Below are 12,099 nucleotides of genomic sequence, written 5' to 3'. Positions count from 1 at the left end.
TAAAGACCAATAGAAATCCATTTACAACTTTATTTTCTAAGAAAGAAAATAAACTAATTATTCACACAAATATAGCTGAAAATTGAATATTTACAAAGTGAGAAGGGGTTACCTCCTCAATTGAAGAATTTTTTCAAAATAAGCCCATTGACAGGAAGAGAATCTCTCTTTCCTAATAGATCTTGCAATATGAATGTTGATGGGCCTATCTTCTCGCTGATCTGAAATGGTCTGAGCCACATTTTCTGAAATTTAGTGTGTTTTCCTTTATCCTCGTGGGCTTTGTCCCATTTCAAAACAAGATCACCAACTTGTAAATGTTTTGAGCCGCTTGAAGTTGTATCAAAAGAAGACTTAATAATTTGTTGATGCTTGGCATGTGTAATTTGGGCTTTCTCCCTTTCTTCCTCTAGTTTCAGAATCTGATTATGTCTCAATTGAATAGAAGATGAGGGATTTTCTTCAATAAATTGCACTAAGGCTAGTGATGGAAGTACTAAGTTTGTTGGTATGACAACCTCCTTTCCATACACTAGATTAAATGGAGAAGTGCCTATTGAGGCCTTCTGTGTTATACGGTTTGCCCATAATGCAAATATCAAAGACTTGTGCCAATTCTTATGATTCTGATCAATAGTTCTCTTAATGATTTTGATAAGATTTTTATTGGTAGATTCTGCTAAACCATTACCCTGAGGGTAGTAGTTTGCAGAATATTTCAATTTGAATCCTCTTTTGATAGCAAATTCAAGTATAGAATTACCAGAGAAATAAGATGCATTATCAAAAATAAGAGTGTTTGGGACACCAAACCTAGTAATGATGAACTGATCTATGAATTCAATGATCGCCTCAGAGTTTGCTGTCTTCAAAGGAATTGCTTCTACCCACTTAGTAAAGTAATCAGTAGCTGTAAGGATATACCTGTGCTGTTTGGATGAATGTGGAATAATTTCTCCAATGATATCCAATCCCCATTGTTCAAAGGGTTGTTCAATGTTGACTGGTTGCAGAGGAAAAGCTGGCTTCCTTTGTCTTCCACTGGTAGTTTCACATACTCTGCATTTCCTTACATATTCATGAGTGTCTTTAAATAGGGTGGGCCAATAATACTCATCATGAATAATTTTGTGAGCTGTTGTATCAGCTCCAAAATGTCCTCCTGCTGGACCATCATGTAGTTCCTGCAAGACCTTTTGCGCTTCAGGTTTTTCTAAGCATCTTAACAAAATTGAATCATAATTCCGTTTAAACAACACATCATCAACAATCATGAAGTTTTTTGCTTTCAGTCTTATTGCACGTTTATTTTTATAGGAAAGATTAGAAGGAGCATATCCATTTTTCAAATAGAATATCAAATCTGCATATTGGGATTCAGGATTAATGGTACTTAACTCATTGATTTCTTCGATATTGTTTGTACCTTCATGTTCCTAAATATTAGAAGCTCCTACTAACAACCTGCAAAAACCTTGGCCTTTGACAATCTTTGCTGGTCTAATGTCCAAATCATATTCTTGTAATGTTGTGACCCAGTTTGCCCTTTTTTCTCCCAATTCCCTTTGAACTAGTAACTGTCTTACTACTGAAAAATGTACTATAACTTTTGTGTGAGCCTTTAAGAGAAAGGGCCTAAAGTGTTTGATGGCTTTGTATACAACAAAGGCTTGCTTTTCAACTTCGGAGTAATTAAGTTCAACACCTTGAAGATTTGAACTATAAAATGAAATTGGTGCTTCCAAGTTTTGATCATTGATTTGTGTTAGCACTGCTGCGTAAGATGAATCAGATGCAAGAGTATATAAAATGAAATGATTCGAAAAATTGGGAGTGCTTAAAGCATGAGCATTTATGATTGACTGCTTGATTGAATCAAATGCCTCTCTTTCTATAGGCCCCCATTTAAACACTGAGTTTTTCTTGATCATGGTTTGTAATGGTAAAACAATTTGTGAAAAATCTGGAACAAATCTTTTTACAAAATTAATTTGACCTAAAAATTATTGCATTAATTTTTTATTATGTGGAAATGGAATATCAGAAATATTTTTGATTCTATCTGGATCAATATAAATACCATCTTTTGAAACAATGAATCCCAAGAGTTTACCTTGGTCAAGAGCAAAAAATGACTTCTTAGGATTGAGTGAAATGCCATACCTTTTACAGCGTTCAAAGATTTGTTTCAAATCATGTAAATGACTTGATCTTTTCTTAGAGAAGACAATAATGTCATCCAAATAGACAACTACTGATTTATTGATTAGACCTTTGAATGCTATGTCCATCGCTCTTTGGAATGTAGCTCCAACATTGATTAATCCGAAAGGCATTTTTTGATAGGCATAAGTTCCCCACTTAGTTCTGAAAGTAGTCTTAAGTCTGTCATCGGGGTGCACCAAAATTTGGTTATACCCTAAAAAACCATCTAAGAAAGACATTAGTTCAGAACCAACTACTGAATGGAGAGTTTGCTCCATTGTTGGTAGAGGAAAATTATCCTTTTGACTTGCTTTGTTAAGATTTCTGAAATCAATACAAATTCTAATGTCACCATTTTTCTTTCTTACTGGCACCAAGTTGGACACCCAATTTGAATGTCTAACAGGGAAAATTATCTTAGCCTTCAAGAGTTTGTTTAACTCAGCTTTTATTTGACTTTCGAGGTTGGGATGAATTTTCCTTAATTTCTGTTGTACTGGCTTTTCTTCAGATATCATTGGAATTGTATGCTGTATGATAGAAGTATCATATGTTTTCAAATCATCATAATTCCAAGCGAAGACATTTTTATACTTATTCAATAATCTGATAAATGCAATTCTTTCTTCTGAGGTAAGTCCTAATCCCAAATTGATGTTTTGTGGCTTGTCCTCTGTACCAAGGTTTATTAATTCAAATCTCAAAGTAGAACTTTGGAGCTTTGAATTAGTAACCTGTTTAAACCTATCTTTGATGTCATAAAGATCTTCAAGTTTGACCACTGGTTTAGGTATTGAATTTTCTTCAAATTTTTCCTTCATTTGAAGATCATGCTCACTTTCATCAATAATTTGATCATCATAGGACTTATCAGAAGTTAAGAAATTTAAAATGTCATCATCATGATTGAATACTCGCCAGTTAGTGACATTATCAGGAATCGATGGTCTGAAAATTAACTCTACTGAAAATCTATCGGGACTGTAATCTTCAGATGGAAGGAGCTTAGAAGCAACATTGGCTAGTAAATCTGCTGCTGCATTCTGAGATCTAGGAATGGGAGAAATATTAAATGCTAGAAAATGAGATACAAGGTCTTGTACCAAGGATTGATAATGTTTAAGGTGACTAGAAAGACAATGTATAGTATTTCTGACTTGTTTTATAACAATTTCAGAGTCACCAAACACTTTCAAATATTGTACCTTAAGACCAATTGCTTTGTAAAGTCCTTGAATCAAGGCTTCGTATTCAGCAGTATTGTTTGTGCACTCAAATTCTAATCTACATGATAGCATTGTATTTTCTCCTAACTAAAATACATCTTGCTCCTGCACCTTCATTAGATTTAGACCCATCAAAATATAATGACCAAAATAAAGGTTTATCTACAGTTTTATTTACAATTTCCTCAGCAATTTTAACACACCTTGATGTATCTGTTTGGGAAAAATTTTCAATTTGAGATGTGAAATTATTAACCGAGAAAGGTGATGATTGAGCAGTAAAATTACCAAAGAATGATTCAGATGAGTAGTTACCAAGAATGTTATTGTTGAATGCTATAGGCTGGTTTTCTTGTTCAAACTCTGTTACAGTATGAGTCATATGCTTCTCCTGATCAATCTTAATCTGATTTGGATTTCCTTTATAGGGCAGCCACATGTGAGACCAATCGGTAGAAATGTAACCATGAAGTTTCTTAGACCAGTCTCTACTTAAAATCAAACCATAGAACTCAAGAATATCAGCAATTAATATGTCAATTCTCTGAACCACTCTTGGATCAGCTGATAACCTGATGGTAACTGAGTTGATTTCTCCTAATACTTGGACCTTAGTTCTATCCAACTGGACAATATGCACAACAGACTTTTGGGGCTCAATATTCAGTTTAGAACAAACCGAGGCCGACATTATATTCGATGAAGCCCCTGAGTCTATCAAGCAATTGTGCAGATTTCTATTATAAATCTCGTAGGTCAAGAGAAAAGGAGGAGTATGGGAATTTGATCTATCTCCGATTAGAACAGAATCAGTAGCTTCTACTCTACCAGGTGGTGGTTTACCTAACTCATTAGCAGCTTTGGACAATACAACATTTGGAAGCAGAAAAGAAGGTACTGCATTCAATTCCTTGAGCAACAATTTTTGTTGATGCTTAAGTTTACTAAGCTCAAACATAGTGATATTTGCTTTCGTTTTCTTCATGTCTTCAATGATGTTGTAATCCATAGAGTCTGTAAGTGCTAATGTTTTAGATGTTGAAGGTGGATTGGAAGCTAATGTCTGATTTGGAGTAGGAGTGACTGTAGACTTCATTGTGGGAGTTTTTTCCTTAGTAGTAGTACCCGTGTTCTTTTTCTTCTGAGTTACTTGAACAGGTTCTGGAGTGCCTTTACTCCTGGTACTTACTGGGAAAGCTTCCTGTTCATTTTCAGTATCAGAATTGGGCAAAATGAAGTCCCACATCCCATGACATTCTACTATTACCTCTTCTTCTGGTTCTTCAGATGATAAGACTGTATCTTCTTCTTCATCGTCTTCGGGGTCTGAATCTGCATTGGATATAGCATTAGGGGGTTTTGATTCTGGTTTCTTAAAGTTTCTAAATGGCTTTTTAGTTGAAGTCTCAGCTACTTGTTTCTTGATTTCTATCATTTCATTTGACATAGTCTTTAGAACTTTTTGGAGACCTTCCATATCGTATGGATCTTTAGCCATTTTCTTCTTTGAATCATCTTTGAAGGAGACTTTTTTAGATTTTCTATCTTCAAGAGCAGCTTTCTTTTCTAAGGCGATGATACGTTTTTCCACAGCAATTGCCTCTTTCATATTTTCTGCTAGAGTAGGTTTTCCAGCTCTATCTACAAAGATAGCTATGTTTGAAGGTAAAGTTGTTATATACCATTCACTTCTAACTTGTTCAGTAGGTTTAGAGGCAGTAGGAATCTTATTTAAGAGTTTATTAAATCGTGAATTGAACTCTTTAATAGGTTCTCTAGATTTTGCTTTAAGATTTGAAAGATCATTGATTAATGTTGCTACAGATCTGTCATCACCGTATTTAGTTAAGAACTGTTCTTGAAAAATATTCCAACTAGTAATGGATCCTGATGGTAGGGAAAAGTACCAAGACCCAGCTGATCCTTGTAGGGTATAAGGGAAAAGTCTAACAACCACATCTTCCTCAGTAACTCCTTTTAAGTTGACTGCAAACATAAAATTGTTTATGTGTTTGTCTTCCTGTATGCTTGCATCTGGATTAAATTTTAGTAACCATTTTTTAGGATGAGCTGGCAATGTGTTTAAAGGTGCAGGCATGGCGACTGCACCAGGACTTCTCCATGGGTTTTGTGCCATTGTCGAGCTACTAATAGATGATAGCGCAGATGAAGTTCCAGATGGTTGGGAAACAGATATTGAAGTTTGAGATGGCTGGGAAATAAATGTTGAAGTTGCAATTCCCTGTTGAACGACAATCTGGAGTGGAGGAGTGGATGGTTGAATTCTCAATGGAGAAGATGAAATGGATGATGATGATGAGAAAGTTTCACTATCAGATCCTTCAGTAGTCTTCCTTGCTCTTTTCCTTTTAGGTAAAGGTAACTCAGTAGGTTCAATACCAAGCTTTTTGCTCTGAAGTCTGGTGAGGGGGTGAGAAGGAATGAATTGCGAAGTCACACTGCCTTGAGATGACTCAGATTTCTGTGGTGATATCGAGAATCCTTGAAGTTTGTGGATTAGAGACTGTACTTCAGGAGATTCTAGAGTTGATTTATCTGAGATGTTTTGGGGTTGAGCAGTGGTTGTTGTTTCCTCAACTTCTCGCTTGAACACTAGAGTTTTAGCATGCAAGGGAGAAGTCGGAGGTGAGGTGGAGGGAGATTTACTCTCAGAATGGATTATAGATTTGGATTTGCTCGCCATTCACAGTTCATGCCCTCCTTCTAGCGCCAAAAATGTTGATGCCTCAAAAATCGCTGCATCAACATCGGGGAAAACCACCCGGTCCGGACCTTAAAAGCAACTCCTTTTCCGTTTGGTGTGGTGGCTCTGACTGGATATAATGGGACCAGTTTCCAATGATTTATAAATGGGATGGATAAGTGATCGATTTTCTAATATCTAATGGGAATGATGGATGATTTATTCTAATATGCAACAATATAAATAACTAATTTATCCCGGGAAGTCTTTCTCTTAGTGCAATTTTTGATGATTCTTATTGACAAGTAGGCATATAGATGACTCTACTTATAAACAAAAATATTTATTCATATGATAATTACTTTGTTCAAGTAGTTGAACAAAGTAATGATTAAAACGTTATCACACTAATATTTATATATTACTGATACACATACATATGAAAAATAACAACTCTTAAACATTCAATAGTGATAAGTGAAAGAATTGTTGTAAGAGCATATACATATATCAATAATAGCAAAATTAAATAAATGTTGGTTCACATAAAAGCATGAAACAAAAACATAGATAATAGTACCATATGTGTTTGAGTCTCCTCCGATATAAATCGCATTCAGATCCCGCTTTTCAACTTGGAAACACTTTCACAAGAAGCAATAGTGCATATCACATAAAAGTATTCTTCATCAAAACTCAGAATTCAGGGCCAGATTTTATAAATATATTAGAAGTACAGTAGTGCAACTTCCAATCCAAGTCTTAATACAAAAATTTGAGGACCCTTTCTAAAAACATGAAAGGGTCTATAAATACTATCTTAAACTAACAAACTATGAAATAAAAATGCTATGTGCTAGCATAACCAAATCACAAATATGTGAAGATTTTCTTGAAATAGGCAGGTTGTAGTCGGTCAGAATGATTCACTGTATTGGTTGCTTATCTTGTGACTTGAGTTGACAAATGGCAAGCATTGGTTGAAGTCCTAGTGGTTGACTTATTCGTGAGTGTAACTGAGCTGTGTAGGTGGCATTAGAAATTTTGGGAATCATATAACCGATTGCATCGGCGAGGCATTTCATCGCTGTTCACTGACTATGTGGTTTAACAAGGAAGAACCAAAGGGTTTCCCATGTCAAAGTTTGAATGCCTGCAATTAATCTTTCCCTCTGCTCCAGCTCCTGTTTCCATGTCTGTTCTAATGCTTTCACCGATGGAAGTTTCCCTGCAGAACACTCTAAAATTAAATTTGATAAATAAAGAGTATCATTAATCAATTCAACCAGATTACTTGTTGTGGATCTGCATCATGATGTCGCCCTTTCTGCTTCCATTAGTTGAGATTGCCATTCAAGGAGTAGGATTTCTTTATGCGATTCCAGAATTTGAGGTAGATTTGCAGCTTTTCCTTCTTTGGTTTTTTACCAACAGAGAAACTCTGTTAATCTTTCATCTGCTTCCTCCAATTTCTGTCTCGCATCAACTGACTTATCAATCATAGATGACAAAATTTCACATAGGGGAAGAACGAGAGAGATATTATGACATAATAAGCTCAACTGATTAGACAATGCTTTGGTAATTTGGAGAGCTTCCGATCTGAATTCTCCCACTTGGGGATATTCTTTGAATCTTTCTATTTGCAGTGATAGTTGAGCAATCTGTTCTTCTTTTGATTTGCTCAACTGTTCATTTAATGATTGCAGCTTGCTCAATGCTTGGGATAGCTCTTGTTGCTTCTGAATTGCATGTTGATCAATCCTTTGTTTTTCTTTGAGCAATTTCTCGTTCAATTGATCATTTGACTGTCTCTGGGCTGCTAACTGTTGTTCCAACTGCTCTATCTTCTGTTGCTTCTCTTGTACCCGTGTTTCCAGCAAAACAATTGCTTGGTCCTTTTCTTTAAGTAAGTTTCTTACCTCCGATGCTTTGTCCATTGTAGCTGTTGTGTATACTCCGGCATACTGAGAAAGTTTAGTGAGATCTTCAGAAGGGTCAACTTCTTCTCTCCATACCATGTTTGTTATCTCCATTTGTGAAGTTAAAAGAGGAGATTGATCAATTTTCCTCTTTTTCCTTTGTCTTTTGATCACAGCCCTATGCTTAGCGCTGTAGAAGACATCGAAGGGTGGTATTTCTTCTACATGTAAAACAATTTCATTGGTTGGATTCTCGGGAATTATTTCTACATCCTTGTGAGTTATGGGTGGGCCGCTAGTTCCTTCAGTCAAAATTGTATTGCTTACTGACTTCTGACCAATTGTCACCTCAGGTGTGCTAAATCCTTGAAGGCTCTCAGTATTGCTAATAATAGAATCAAATTGCTGCCATTCTTTGATCAGTTTAGGATCAACATAAAGACTTGTGTCAATGAGTCCACTACTTTTTCCTTCTCCCTGCTCCTGTTTAGGCAATTTTTCTTTCTCTGGAATCTTCTCCACTATAGGAATCTTGTCGGAAATTTTTTGTTCACTTTGACTTTGTGGCTGATTTGTCGGGGCTGTAGCCAATAGGTCCAAAGGCAGAGTTTGCAACCTCTGGGCTCTGAGCCTATTGAATGTTTCTAACCCTTCTTCTCCATATTTGATCCTAGCCAATCCTTTAACCTGAAAAAATATTTTGGCTGAAGCAAATAAATCATCAAAAACATCTGCTTCATGATCGAATTTAGCAAGTTTAGCTTGAGAGGTGACGTTATAGGCAACCTTCCTTGGGTCATATTGCCTATTCGGAATGGTGGCAAGATTCAGCATCTGAATCTTCTCTGCTTCTTTCTCTGCATGCTTGTAATCATGCAAGGTAAAAACGCCACATCGTAGGGGGAATATAGGCCACATTTGTTTCTTGGAATCCTTAAGGGTTCTTGATGTTCCTGAAACTGTTATCTGATATGCCAATTCTCGGGCTAACAATTTATCAGGGACATATAGAGGAAGAACATGAGGATTAGTGAGACTGCCGAAAAGCCTCACATAGGTAAATTTCTCCTCTCCGAACCAGCTGCCTACTACTGTCAGATCAGTTGCTGCATCCTGGGATATCCTGGGAGCAGGCTTATTGAAAATAGAATAATATACAGGTGAAACAAAACCATTGCAAATTCTGTACAGGTGATTTTTATAGTGTGCCTTCCACAACTGCTTGTGATAAATATGAATTGGGTTGGGATCTTGGGAAGTCCACTTCCATCTGAGTATCGGGAATTCAGAATTAAAACAAATAATGTCCATAATATATGCACTGTAGTAGAAAGGGGGAATGATCTGGGAAGTTGTATATGCTTTTCTTTTGTATTCTAATATCTCAGTGGCTAGTCTATCAGACAAAATATTTGCCCAATCCATAACATAACCATTAATTGCTGCTTCCATTAACGGGACCATCTCTATAGAAAATTTGGCAGAATCATGTTGTCCCCACAGTCTACACATCATAGCCCCAACATAGCAATAAGGAGAAGCTAGTGAGTCGACATAATACTTACCCGATGAATCATGCTTATGTTTTTCTAGGAAATGCCTCCATTGCTTGATCGGGTCCGATTCCAAGTCGTTTTCCTTTGTAAATGCTTCCAGGAATGCCTTGTTGTAGCGCTTCTTGGGCTCCAGTAGATGGTACATTTTCCTGAGATCTTTAGGCTTGAATGACCCGAATATCCTTCCATCGGCTGTGGAAAATGTTCTATCTGCAGTTGGGATTTTCTCAACAACCCATCTCACCACATCAGTGTATGGAAAAACTTTGGCCCGCGCTACTATTCTGTGAAGATAAGAACAAGCCAATTCTTTGAGAGTTCCCTCTGACTTGTTGGTTGAATTGGCTGTGGCTTCCTCTGATAATTCTTTGGGCTCCTCTACTTCTATCAAATTATAAATGCTTTCCCAGCTAGTATTTCCCAGACCGAGACATGTTGTATCTGATATTAGTCCTTTCTTGCTCGGTCCTAGTTCTTTGGCTGCAGGAGTTGCTGTGGGCTTCTTTGATTTCTTCCCCATTTTCTTTGGATTTACGGATTCAGAGAGACTCTACATAGACAATTGCAAATCATAACACATAGATTTCGCTGTTGAAAGCCAATATGACAATGAACAAAATTATGGTGATTGACATACGATAAATCAAATGTAGTTAAGAATTTACCACGAATGAAATATTTTTGAAGGATTTATTCTTAACTGCGAAATTTAATAGTCATTTGAACCGCCAATCGTGGTGAATTTATACCATAAATACCCATCTCGTCAATCATATACAGAATGATTATTTCAAGCGTGTTTCGGATTTCCTTGATCGGCGATCGGCGATAAATCGCAAATCGCAATCGGGAGTTTCAAAGGGAGAGGCTTAGTGACTTGCAATGAATATCTCTGATTGCCGAAAAGTAATATTATAATGGAGCGGAGTATTATGCATGCAAACCATTTTATCGTATGTTTACCTTTTGAGATGCGCGCCCAATTGATTGATCGCAAATCGGGGTTTGGCTTACGCTTTATCCCTTTGTCATTTGATATCGTCGATTGCCGATTGCGATATCGGATCGGAAGATTTGATGAGGCCTTTTGTGTGTGTACCTTTGGCATTTGATTTCTCTGATTTCCGATTGCGATTTCTTTATCGGATCAGAGGATTGGATGAGGTTTTTATTTGCGAATGTTCCCTTGTTGTTGTGATATGTGATCTCCGATCTCTTTATTGCAATGTAAAATTTCTTATAATATTTAAAAGGGACATTTATCAAAGGCTTTATAAAATGATTTATTTACCTCAGGCATTTTAATAGAGATTTTTCTTGCAATGAGGTCAATACCATTTTTATTCATTAATTCACAAATCTAACTAAGTTTATTTAAAAAGGGACCCATTTCTTATTAAAAAAATTATGTAAAGATTTTTTAGAAATGGGGGGTTGTTGTACAGCACAACACCTCCCTACACTTGCCTTTTCATAGTGCCTCTGATCCAAAGTTTCTGACCACTTCCCTTCTTGGATGGGCTGGTCTTTCTGGGAAAAACTGTCTTCCTCCTTGCCTTTCTGTAGAACTCCTACTGAAAAGGTTATAGAAGGTAGTTTGAGCTTCTCTGCCTTAATCATTGATCCAAGGTGGCTCAAACAAATGTGAAGTATATCTGCTCCACAAAACTTTCATTTGTACCTGTTTGTCAATTTGTCAACAACAATTGTTAACAAAAATAGAAACACAGACAACAACAATTGGATGGCCTGAACTTCTGCTCCAACAAAGGAACAGATTTCACATCTTGTGAACACCTCCATGTCTTACATCTACATACAAATGATGGACTAGATAACAAGCCCACAAAACATGCTTTTAAAACAAATGACCCTTCAAGTCAAGCATGTAGAAAAAGATCATTTGGACTCTTTTTCAAAAGATGAAACACTTCATCACTATCTCCATCTAGGAGACCAAGTTAACTGCTCCCAAGTCGACATTGCATCACATGCATGTCAAAGCAATCAACCCTGTAATTTAATTACACATACATGTTTAAATATAAGGAAATCATCAACATCCCTGTGTTCATGCACATCATGCTTATGCATGCATTTCATCCTTCAAATTTCACTTAAGCACACTGTACTTTTGAAGCTGAAATGAAATATAATGTTGCAGCAACAAAGTGAGCCTCCTACTCAACCTTTTTCCATTCACCATCTTGGTAGACCTGCAACTTGCATTCCATTAGCAAAGAAATGCAAATAGATGCATTAATAGACATGCAATCTTAATCGGATAAGAAATCTAACTGTTTCTTACCAATCCCTTTCAAAGGTACTACCTTTGTCTGCACATCAGCATCAACATGTGAATCATTTTGAGACATATCACTCATGGAATCTTCCTTTCCATTTCTGCCATCTTCTCTTTCCACTTTCTTCAGCTTTGGTGGAAGCATTGCTAGATTCAGTGTCCAACATTTTGTAGCAAGATGTCC

At 36.5% G+C, this 12,099-nt stretch overlaps 1 pseudogene across 1 annotated transcript in view; it reads left to right on the top strand.

Annotated features, from left to right (window-relative positions):
* The first annotated feature begins 5,527 nt into the window (after positions 1 to 5,527).
* Positions 5,528 to 12,099, top strand: part of LOC149158004 (uncharacterized) — a 33,821-nt pseudogene continuing 27,249 nt past the window's right edge. The window contains exon 1 of the transcript XR_016261226.1: positions 5,528 to 5,612. The product of XR_016261226.1 is annotated as an uncharacterized LOC149158004 (transcript). The remainder of the gene's footprint in view (positions 5,613 to 12,099) is intronic.

The sequence above is a fragment of the Pinus tabuliformis genome, chromosome 5_2 (genome assembly GCF_031772625.1).
Source record: "Pinus tabuliformis cultivar Carrire ecotype Pingquan chromosome 5_2, CPIR1, whole genome shotgun sequence".
NCBI lineage: Eukaryota > Viridiplantae > Streptophyta > Pinopsida > Pinales > Pinaceae > Pinus > Pinus tabuliformis.
The sequence above is the reverse complement of the archived record's forward strand: the minus strand, read 5'-3'. Positions and strand labels throughout refer to the sequence as shown.